Source organism: Rhipicephalus microplus, chromosome X, assembly GCF_043290135.1.
Source record: "Rhipicephalus microplus isolate Deutch F79 chromosome X, USDA_Rmic, whole genome shotgun sequence".
NCBI lineage: Eukaryota > Metazoa > Arthropoda > Arachnida > Ixodida > Ixodidae > Rhipicephalus > Rhipicephalus microplus.
In genome coordinates this window covers 252,879,102-252,889,924 of record NC_134710.1, presented here as the reverse complement: position 1 = coordinate 252,889,924, position 10,823 = coordinate 252,879,102, and positions in this window count along the sequence as shown.

The following is a 10,823-nucleotide window of genomic DNA, read 5'->3' as shown; positions in this document are numbered from 1 at the left end:
CTGTTATGAAGTGGCTGAGTTCTCTTGCGTTACAGGTTGTGTCGACTACACACACGTGCGTATTAATAGTCCCGGTGTCGACAACGCCGAAGTGTTCCGTAACCGCAAAGGCTATTTCTGTTTTTCTATAACACGACGACATTTTCCGTCTCTTTCGGTAAAAAAAAAATTGACTCGGTGCTGTGTCCGTGTGCCTCGTCTATCCTTTCGTCCCGTCTAGGGTGCTGTTTCTCGCTCAGAAAGGCATCGCTTGTAGCACAACGCTACGTAAAATTACACATACATAAAAAAGTGGTGCCCCTATCACGGGTTCTTTTATCCGCATCACCATCATGCATCGATACATTGCTGCACCACGCGAGACAGAATTCTGCTGAGGGCAATGTCTTGACCCCCGCTTTTGCTCTTGTTTACCAAGCTCAACAAAAGAATACGAATCACATTTGTTCCCAGAACTTGTTTTTTTTTTCATAATAACTGCGATCTAGCCCATTACAGGCATGCACACAGGCGAACAGAGGCAAATACCGTGAAAATCGCGTCACCTCGTGAGCCAGGTCAGCACAAATACATGCCATGGCGTTCGATTGAGAAAAAAAAAAAAAACGACGAAAGAACCCAACGCGATGCTTGTTTCTCCTCCAAACAAGCAACCATGGAGAAACGCACCGCATTTGGGTGGCCACTAAAACCAGCGGGCAACGAACGCTTTACTGAAGCAACACTGCGCATCTCTGTGGTGGCAGGCACCACGTGTTCTGTGGTGCCGCTCGTTAGCCGTAAAATGGCAAGAATATGCTTGTGGCCCTACGTTTTTATAGTTATTTTAAAACGTAGGGTCTTTTTTCGGTGTAATGCATGCCTTACGCGAACAACTTCATTACTACCCTCGTTAGCAGGCGAGCAGCGTGTTCCTGCTTTGAAGCTCGTTCTTGACTTGACCAAGCAAGACAGCCTGAGCATCTACGAAACGCGAAGACTGACTTGGGCGTTTTGAAGTCCGCTGCTTGCTTCGCGCCGACTTGCTCAAGTTAAGTTGAAGTCGCGAGCCAAGTAACATCTCTGCATTACCCCCGAATGCAGAGATGTTACTTGACTCGTGACTGGTTCTTGACTCAAGACGGTCTTGCCGGTCGCCATAAATTGTTCTCGAACTTGCGGATGACTTGAAGGCGACTTGGCTCGGTCGAAGTCAGGACAAGTTTTAAGTCAGCTGCGGGGCTAGCTTGAAAGCGACTTCACGCGTCATTCCAACATGGCCACCCCTCGAATGAACGTCGCGTGAAAGGTGGCCGCTTTTGAGTTTGCTTGCCTTGCCATAACCCCCGAATGCAGAGATGTTACTTGACTCGTACTTGACTCGTTCTTGATTCAAGACCGTCTTGCTGGTCGCCATAAATCGTTCTCGAACTTGCGGATGACTTGAAGGCGACTTGGCTCGGTCGAAGTCAGGACAAGTTTCAAGCCAGCTGCGGGGCTTGCTTGAAAGCGACTTGACGTGTTATTCCAACATGGCCACCTTTCGAATGGACGTCGCGTAAAAGGTGGCCGCTTTCGAGTTTGCTTGCCTCGCCATAAGCGTAGCATTTTTTGAGGCGCACTGCCTGCCGAAGATTCTTGGAACCGCTTTACGTGACCAAGGAAATCCGATGGAGTTGTACGACGAGCAACAATTCCACGCTAGGTACAGATTCATGAAGAACGCCGTGGGGCAGCTGCTCGTTATGTTGCCGCTCCGTGAAAGTGGGGACAACCGAAGACAGCCCGTGCATCCAGTGTTACAGCTACTGATGGCTCTCAGGTTTTACAGCGCTGGCACATTCCAGCCAGTCACCGGAAATTTCGTCCGCATTCCGTAGTCGACAGTGTGCCGTGCTGTCGGAAAAGTTACGCTACTCATCGCAAAGCACCTGTACGCGATGCTGGTGCGCTTTCCGCAGCCGGCGGACTGTTATGAAGTGGCTGAGTTCCCTTGCGTGACAGGTTGTGTCGACTACACACACGTGCGTATTAATAGCCCCGGTGTCTACAACGCCGAAGTGTTCCGTAACCGCAAAGGCTATTTCTGTTTTTCTATAACACGACGACACTTTCCGTCTCTTTCGGTAAAAAAAATTGACTCGGTGCTGTGTCCGTGTGCCTCGTCTATCCTTTCGTCCCGTCTAGGGCGCTGTTTCTCGCTCAGAAAGGCATCGCTTGTAGCACAACGCTACGTAAATTTACACACACACAAAAAAGAGGTGCCCCTATCACGGGTTTTTTAATCCGCGTCACCATCATGCAGCGATACATTGCTGCACCCCGCGAGACAGAATTCTGCTGAGGGCAATGTCCTGACCCCCGCTTTTTCTCTTGTTTACCAAGCTAACAAAAGGATACGAATCACATTTGTTCCCAGAACTTGTTTTTTTTTTTCATAATAACTGCGACCTAGCCCATTACAGGCATGCACACAGGCGAACTGAGGCAAATACCGTGAAAATCGCGTCACATCATGAGCCAGGTCAGCACAAATACATGCCATGGCGTTCGATTGAGAAAAAAAAAACGACGAAAGAACCCAACGCGATGCTTGTTTCTCCTCCAAACAAGCAACCATGGAGAAACGCACCGCATTTGGGTGGCCACTAAAACCAGCGGGCAACGAACGCTTTACAGAAGCAACACTGCGCATCGCTGTGGTGGCAGGCACCACGTGCCGCTCGTTAGCCGCAAAATGGCAAGAATATGCTTGTGGCCTTTCGTTTTTATAGTTATTTTAAAACGTATGGTCTTTTTCTGGTGTAATGCGTGCCTTACGCGAACAACTTCATTATTACCCTCGTTAGCAGGCGAGCAGCGTGTTTCTGCTTTGAAGCTCGTTCTTGACTTGACCAAGCAAGACAGCCTGAGCATCTATGAAACGCGAAGGCTGACTTGGTCGTTTTGAAGTCCGCTGCTTGCTTCGCGCCGACTTGCTCAAGTTAAGTTGAAGTCGCGAGTCAAGTAACATATCTGCATTCGGGGGTAAGCGTAGCATTTTTTGAGGCTCACTGCCTGCCGAAGATTCTTGGAACCGCTTTACGTGACCAAGGAAATCCGATGGAGTTGTACGACAAGCAACAATTCCACGCTAGGTATAGATTCATGAAGAACGCCGTGGGGCAGCTGCTCGTTATGTTGCCGCTCCGTGAAAGTGGGGACAACCGAAGACAGCCCATGCATCCAGTGTTACAGCTACTGATGGCTCTCAGGTTTTACAGCGCTGGCACATTCCAACCAGTCACCGGAAATTTCGTTCGCATTCCGTAGTCGACAGTGTGCCGTGCAGTCGGAAAAGTTACGCTACACATCGCAAAGCACCTGTATGCGATGCTGGTGCGCTTTTCGCAGCCGGCGGACTGTTATGACGTGGCTGAGTTCCCTTGCGTTACAGGTTGTGTCGACTACACACACGTGCGTATTAATAGCCCCGGCGTCGACAACGCCGAAGTGTTCCGTAACCGCAAAGGCTATCTCTCTTTTTCTATAACACGACGAAATTTTCCGCCTCTTTCGGTAAAAAAAAAATTGACTCGGTGCTGTGTCCGTGTGCCTCGTCTATCCTTTCGTCCCGTCTAGGGCGCTGTTTCTCGCTCAGAAAGGCATCGCTTGTAGCACAACGCTACGTGCCATTTCACACACGTGAAAAAGAGGTGCCCCTATCACGGTTTTTTTTTTTATCCGCTTCACCATCATTCAGCGAGACACTGCTGCACCCCGCAAGACAGAATTCTGCTGAGGGAAATGTCCTGACCCCCGCTTTTTCTCTTGTTTACCAAGCTCAACAAAAGGATACGAATCACATTTGTTCCCAGAACTTGTTTTTTTTTTTCATATATAACTCCGACCTAGCCCACTACAGGCATGCACACAGGCGAACAGAAAGGCAAATACCGTGAAAATCGCGTCACCTCGTGAGCCAGGTCAGCACAAATACATGCCGTGGCGTTCGATTGAAAAAAAAAAAAATGACGAAAGAACCCAACGCAATGCTTGCTTCACCTCCAAACAAGCAACCGTGGAGAAACGCGCCGCATTTGGGTGGCCACTAAAACCAGCGGGCAACGAACGCTTTACAGAAGCAACACTGCGCATCGCTGTGGCGGCAGGCACCATGTGCCGCTCGTTAGCCGTAAAATGGCAAGAATATGCTTGTGGCCCTTCGTTTTTATAGTTATTTTAAAACGTATGGTCTTTTTTGGTGTAATGCATCGCTTACGTGAACAACTTCATTATTACCCTCGTTAGCAGGCTAGCAGCGTGTTTCTGCTTTAAAGCTCGTTCTTGACTTGACCAAGCAAGACAGCCTGAGCATCTATGAAACGCGAAGGCTGACTTGGGCGTTTTGAAGCCAGCTGCTTGCTTCACGCCGACTTTCTCAAGTTTAGTTGAAGTCGCGAGCCAAGTAACATCTCTGCGTTCGGGGGTTAATTTTTGTGGTTGATTTTCCCGGAGAATACGCGTAGAAAAGTTGTGAGTGAGTCATTGAAAGAGATTTGGTTGTATACAGTAGCGGTGATATTCCACACTCGCTCATTTCTTTTTATATGGTCAATATACCCATGAAAAATTGATCGGCGCAGGCAGCGCCAGAATGTTTGGAAAACTTCTAGATTGTTTTAGACTATTTGTGTGTATGACACGTACTAGGAGTCTGGTTACTAATTCAGTTTTTATAACTGTGCTCCCAACGTGAGCCTCCACGATAACTCTCGTTTCTTCTTTAAACAGCTGATATGGCCCCCTTTCTCATAAAACGACATACCGTCATAAACACATATGGCAATCGATACTGCACAAATTAGATCGTCAGATGAGAAGCGGTTCTGAATGTCTGACGAATGATGTACATGTACATGAAACTATATATAAAGCATGTGAGCTAGCTGAAGTGCGTTGGCGGGTTAGTTTGTTTATCACACTTGTGTGCGCGATAGCTTGAGATAATCACGTCATGTCATTACGAATCTGGTTTCTAGTGATAATATTGACTCTGATCTACTCGTTTGATAAAAAATTGCGCCGTTGTGACCAGAGTTGAAAACGGTGGAAACGAAAACGGGTATTACTTAGCCCTCACTTGTCATGTTACAATTTGTGCATTTGTGTGTGCATTCACGCTTGTAAAAGTGCATGGAGATATCAATTGATGCGCAAGAGATGTTAACTCTTATTAGTCTGCTTGCTATGAGCAACCCAAGAGGTCCAATACCCTTCGCTACATATATAGCTAGATTTTTGACAGGCACACCTTCGATCAATGATCGTGCAGCAAGGATGTTTATTCTGTGTGGGTGTATGTGCTTGTTCTCTTCTGTCCGCATTCAATCTGGCTGTTGAAACTTAGTGGGATCTTGAGCAAGAAGCTCCTACAAGTTGTATGCATCAGGGAGCGCCACTTTCGGTATGCTCACAACAAATATGCTTTACCGCAAATTAAATACGCTTCACCGTGTGGCACTTTTGTCCTGCAGTGAAGCCAAACAATTGCTGTTGTTTTTGAACGCATGTACGATCGGCTCTTCCCCATGTGTGGATATGCATGTGCGTAATGACCACGGTAGTATTCTATGATTGTGATAAGATCTGTAGCTCCAGCTCCATTTTCTATCTCGATAAGAGAAGTTTATTTTGAATTTGAATTAAGAGATATTTTGCGTTGCATGCACCTTTCAATGCCTAAACAATGACTGCCGTTTTATTATTTTTTGTACACCAAAAACCAAGCAGGGCTGGACAGCGAGAAGATAACTTTATAAAAAATTGAATTGACTAAGAAGGAAAAATTGACTTCAATGGTCTGTCTATTTATCTACCTAGCCGCCTAAGTCTGGTTGCTCTCGTGATCACTTCCTTAGCTTTGGGTAAACCAAATTAGTTTGGGAGGGTAAGATGGTTTGACGAATATCATTGCCCGCCAAGTCGTGAATAATGCCGCAATCCCATCACGTATGTCATCAAAGCCTTTCTTGTAGATGTGTGGCACACATATTGCAGGTATGCGGTTACATGTACCACAGGTGATTGACAGTTCGTCTACCCAAAAATGGCAAGAAATAATATCGGTAATTTTAACATGACAACGTCGAGACAAATGTCAGTGTTGATCCTTAGAGCATCAATTATAACATCAAAAGTAACATGTGCAGAAGGATAAAAACGCGCGCGCATACACGCAAAAAAGAACTTGATAATTTCTATATTGAAATAAAAGAGTACTCTGTCAAATCTAACTGATACACACATATATGTTAAAATGATGTGTAGATCATATACCCAATACTTAAAATAATAAGTGCGCAACACCACCGTGCTAGTGAAAAAAATTATATATATATGCACAATTACGAATTCTAATCATTCATCTGTGCACATTCAGACTTCATTGTACAACATTGCGACAAATGAATTTTTAAAAATAAATTCAAGGAAAAATGATTGATTTTCGTGCGAATGCTTCATGCAAATGACGCATTGCTTCAGGTTACATATAGCTGAGGAAAGTGAATTCAAATAAATGAATGAGTGCCTGGTAGCACTCGATCAGTTTAAAACAACTAAGGCGAATATCTTGAATTCCGATCTTGGAAATTAAGCATGCTGTGGAAGAGAACCTAAATAAACGCGGCTGCGGCTGATGCGAAATTCTAAAACAAACTACATGCATGAGCATTGATCGAAGATGTGCTTATCAAAAGTTAAATATATATGACAAAATCGGGTGTCGGACCTCTTGGATGTTGCTCTTGACAAGCATGCCAATAAGAATTAACACCACGTGCGCATCAAAGTGATATTTTCATGTGCTTTTTCAAGTGTGAATCCACATAAAGATAGTTGCGTGTACAGCACTCCTTGGGATTGAAACAGGGCAATTTAGGGCTAAGTAACGCACATACTTTTGTTTCCACCGCTTTCACCTCGGGTCAAATAAGTGTAATTTTGACTCCATCCCCTAGATCAGAGTCCGCGTTATCATTAGAAACCAAAATTGTGGTGATATGACGTGGTTACCTCGAGCTATTGCGCATATAAGCGTGATGAACAAACTAGCTCACCAACGCGTCCACTCACTGTACGATGTTTAATACAATTCCTAGTCCACAAAGTTGACTGTTTGGGACCCCATGGAATACGCGCCGTGATCGCGAAGGCTCGCGTTTAGACTGCTCGTGCCGTGGGCGCAAATAGTCTAAAACAATTTAGTAGAAGTTTTTCAAAGATTCTGGTGCGGCCATGGTGGTCGAAGGCCTGAAAATGAGCGTGCCCGGCTCTTGCAGCAAAAGCGGTAATAAAAATTATACAATAAACTAGGTTGTTATAAACTACTGTCGTGGCTCTCACGTGGGCCGCCTCTGGGATTCCTAATATATTATGCAGGGAATATATACCTTGGAAGCTTTGGTTGTTTGGACTTCATTGACGCGTTCACGTAAACGCCATTATGACTTTGCACAACTTGTTTCACTTGCAGTGGGAATCTACAACTTTCGTAAGATATTTCTAAGCTCAAAGAGAAAACCCCTGGCAAGCCGGGTTTCTGTACCTGCAATTATATTTAAATAAAACTTTATTGGCTGAACCTTTGTCCTTTTTTCCAGCTTTAGGATTGCTGACATTATTTTAACTTTCTCGCAAGTGTATAGTATACTCATTTTCTTTTTCAATGATGTAACCCATACATATACCAGACGTGGTGCGATCAACTCCCGTAATTCCCCGCCGCGGTGGTCTAGTGGCTAAGGTACTCGGCTGCTGACCCACAGGTCGCGGGATCGAATCCCGGCTGCGGCGGCTGCATTTCCGATGGAGGCGGAAATGTTGTAGGCCCGCGTGCTCAGATTTGAGTGCTCGTTAAAGAACCCCAGCTGGTCGAAATTTCCGGAGCCCTCCACTACGGCGTCTCTCGTAATCATATGTTGGTTTTGGTACGTTAAAGCCCACATATCAATCAATCTACTCTCGTACTCTGAAATGAATGACTCTTCCAAATTTTGTGGAGCACTTGTTTAGACTGTGCATGGCAGCCCGCACTGCAGGTGTACTACTGAATATGGATTTTTAGTAAGCTATCAAACAGCACAGTAGATGAAATAGAAAGCAAAAGACACATACGTTGTGTCTGTCATTTTCACCCACCTTTTCTTTATGGCGCTATTAAATTTCTTCCCCATCAAGTAATACACAGCTTAATCCAGTCCAATGCTAATGCAGCCTGCACACTAGCTAAATATGCCCCGGAAAACACACCCCTAACTTTACACAGAATATTTTGGCACTATTTTTCATCATAAGATTGCCTGGCATAGCCACATGCTGAAGAGTGACTGGAGAAATCAGTCACAAAAAGACATAATTATTTTGAGAATGGTCAAAATGCAATATTGCTTCTGACCTCGGTCTCTGCCTGCTGCTTTTATATGCTTCCATGCTTACACAAACGCATACCTCTGCTCATTCTCGAGTTAGTAAAAACTTCATTCTAGTTCAAACGTGGCAGAGGCTGGACGGGAACAGAGGTCTCGCTAGCTCAGCGAGGTAGCCCCACCCTAAGAACCCCTTAGCAATTTGTCACTTAATCTCTATTCCCTCCTACACGTACCTCTACCTTGGTAAAGAGATTTTTTGTGAGTGTGTGTGTTTCGTACTACATGGCTAGAGCTGCACAAGGACTATGCATCCCTGGCATTAACGGAGCCAAGGGGAAACCAGGGTATGAATATCATTTTATTTTATGGCACACAATACTGTCACAACATATTATGACGCTGACAGGTATGAAATAGAACTCATTTAGCAAGAAGGCAAAGTGAAGGTAGGCCACATCGAAGGTAGGCCAGGCCTATTAGAACCCACTTTTTATGTGGCTTGCAGGCGCACATGTGCAATTCCAGATAATGCTAATGCACCCGGGGTCTAAAGCTTTAAAGTGTGATGCAAAAACGAAAAATAGGCTAATGAGTCCATTAGCCTGTTTGGCAGATCTCACGTACAGTGAGAATCGATTATATGTGAAGCACGAATTAGGAATGCAGTTGTGTTGCTTAAATTCAGAATGTTATGAAACCGACGTAAATTATACTGAGCATGACGTCCATGTCATGATTATTATGTTTGGACATGTGTTTTACCTTCATGGTCTATTCACGCCACGCGATACCAAATTTGGTATATGTGGAGCTAGCGAAACGGCCGCGAGCCAGCTATGAGCATAGCATGTAGTGATGTTTTACATGACATTCATATCATTATTATCATGTTTGGAAGTGTCATTACCTTCATCGTCCATTTACGTCACATAATTACCAAGTTCATTATATGTGAAGCTAGCGAAACGGCTGCGATTGCATCATGAGCGTGGTATGTTGTCATGTTCTCACATGACACGCATGTCATGTTTATAATTGTTTGCACCAGTTATATACCTTCGTCATCTATTGATGTCACGTAACGCCAAACTTGGTGGATGTGAAGCCAGGGGCGGATACAGCCACTCATTTGGGGGGGGGGTCATCACTTTTTTGTTTTTTTCTAGCAGAAAAACCACTTCATAGCACAAATACTGTTAATGTGTGCTTACAGTGGCTTAATTCACTCATTAAATGAAAATTAAAGATTCTGCGTGGCAATCAAGTATTCTACCACAGCCACACCAGGTCTCAACACTGCTGTGGAAATATACACCACTCAGGCACAATGTTGCTTGAAAGGTCAATTGCTGTTGAAATGCTAACTATACAATTTTTGGAAAGTCCTATGATGCAGCCGTCATGACCAGTTCACGTCTATTGTAGTTAAATGTGATACACTTTGATAGATTTATGTCGCAGTGTTCGAGGCTATAACCCTTGAGAGTGCAAACGCTACAGATCAGCTTACCGCAACTGATGTTGATAACACTCGTGTTGCTTCTGGCATCATTATGCAAATGTAAACAGCTTGTTATATAAAACATATGCCATTGTTGAACATACATCTGTATGTACATTTGTTCATATGTTTAATGTCATTTAGTACGTTTTGCTAAATACACCACAGTCACCTCCCTTCAATGATATACGTGAGTCTCAAATTGTAAATTATGTCATTATACTACATTTTTACACATTAAAAGAAGTCACCATGTTTCAGTGCTTTTTTGCTGTCATCCTACATGGACGAAGTTTATTTTTTCCTTAGAAATTTGCTTACCTTCCAATTACAGAAAAAACAAAACAGGTGCCTATCTGTTTTTTATCTCTGAAATGAATTTATACTAGTTTCTTTATTGCTTACAAGGGCGCCATTTCGCGCCGGAAAATGAGGCACGCGTAAGCAGGAAAACCTGCGGGGCGCAAACCGCACGTACTACATACCTAGGCGTGGCACGTACTACATACCTAGGCGTGGAACACTTATTTATGTACAACTATCGATAGTATGATCGTATGCAGCTGTATGAGGAATGAGTAGAGCCATACAGGCTCTTTCGATCTGATTCGTGTTTCTCAAGCAGGAAAATGCAGAAGTGATCACTTCTGCATTGTGCAATCACGATCAGGATCTCAATCGAAATTACATCGTGTAACACTCGCATGGCTTAACATAGACAGAAAATTGGCCTCGTTGACCGATAAAATGGCTGCAACGTCACTCATTGATTAATTGATACATTCGATGAACACGAGGCAAAACAGTCAAAAGCAAGTTGCCGAAGCATAAGATCAAGCACAATGAAAAACATACTTTCATGCTCAGTAAAATTTGTACAACGAACGCTGCCACCTCCCACACACAAAAAAGTCAAATATCAGCAATCACAA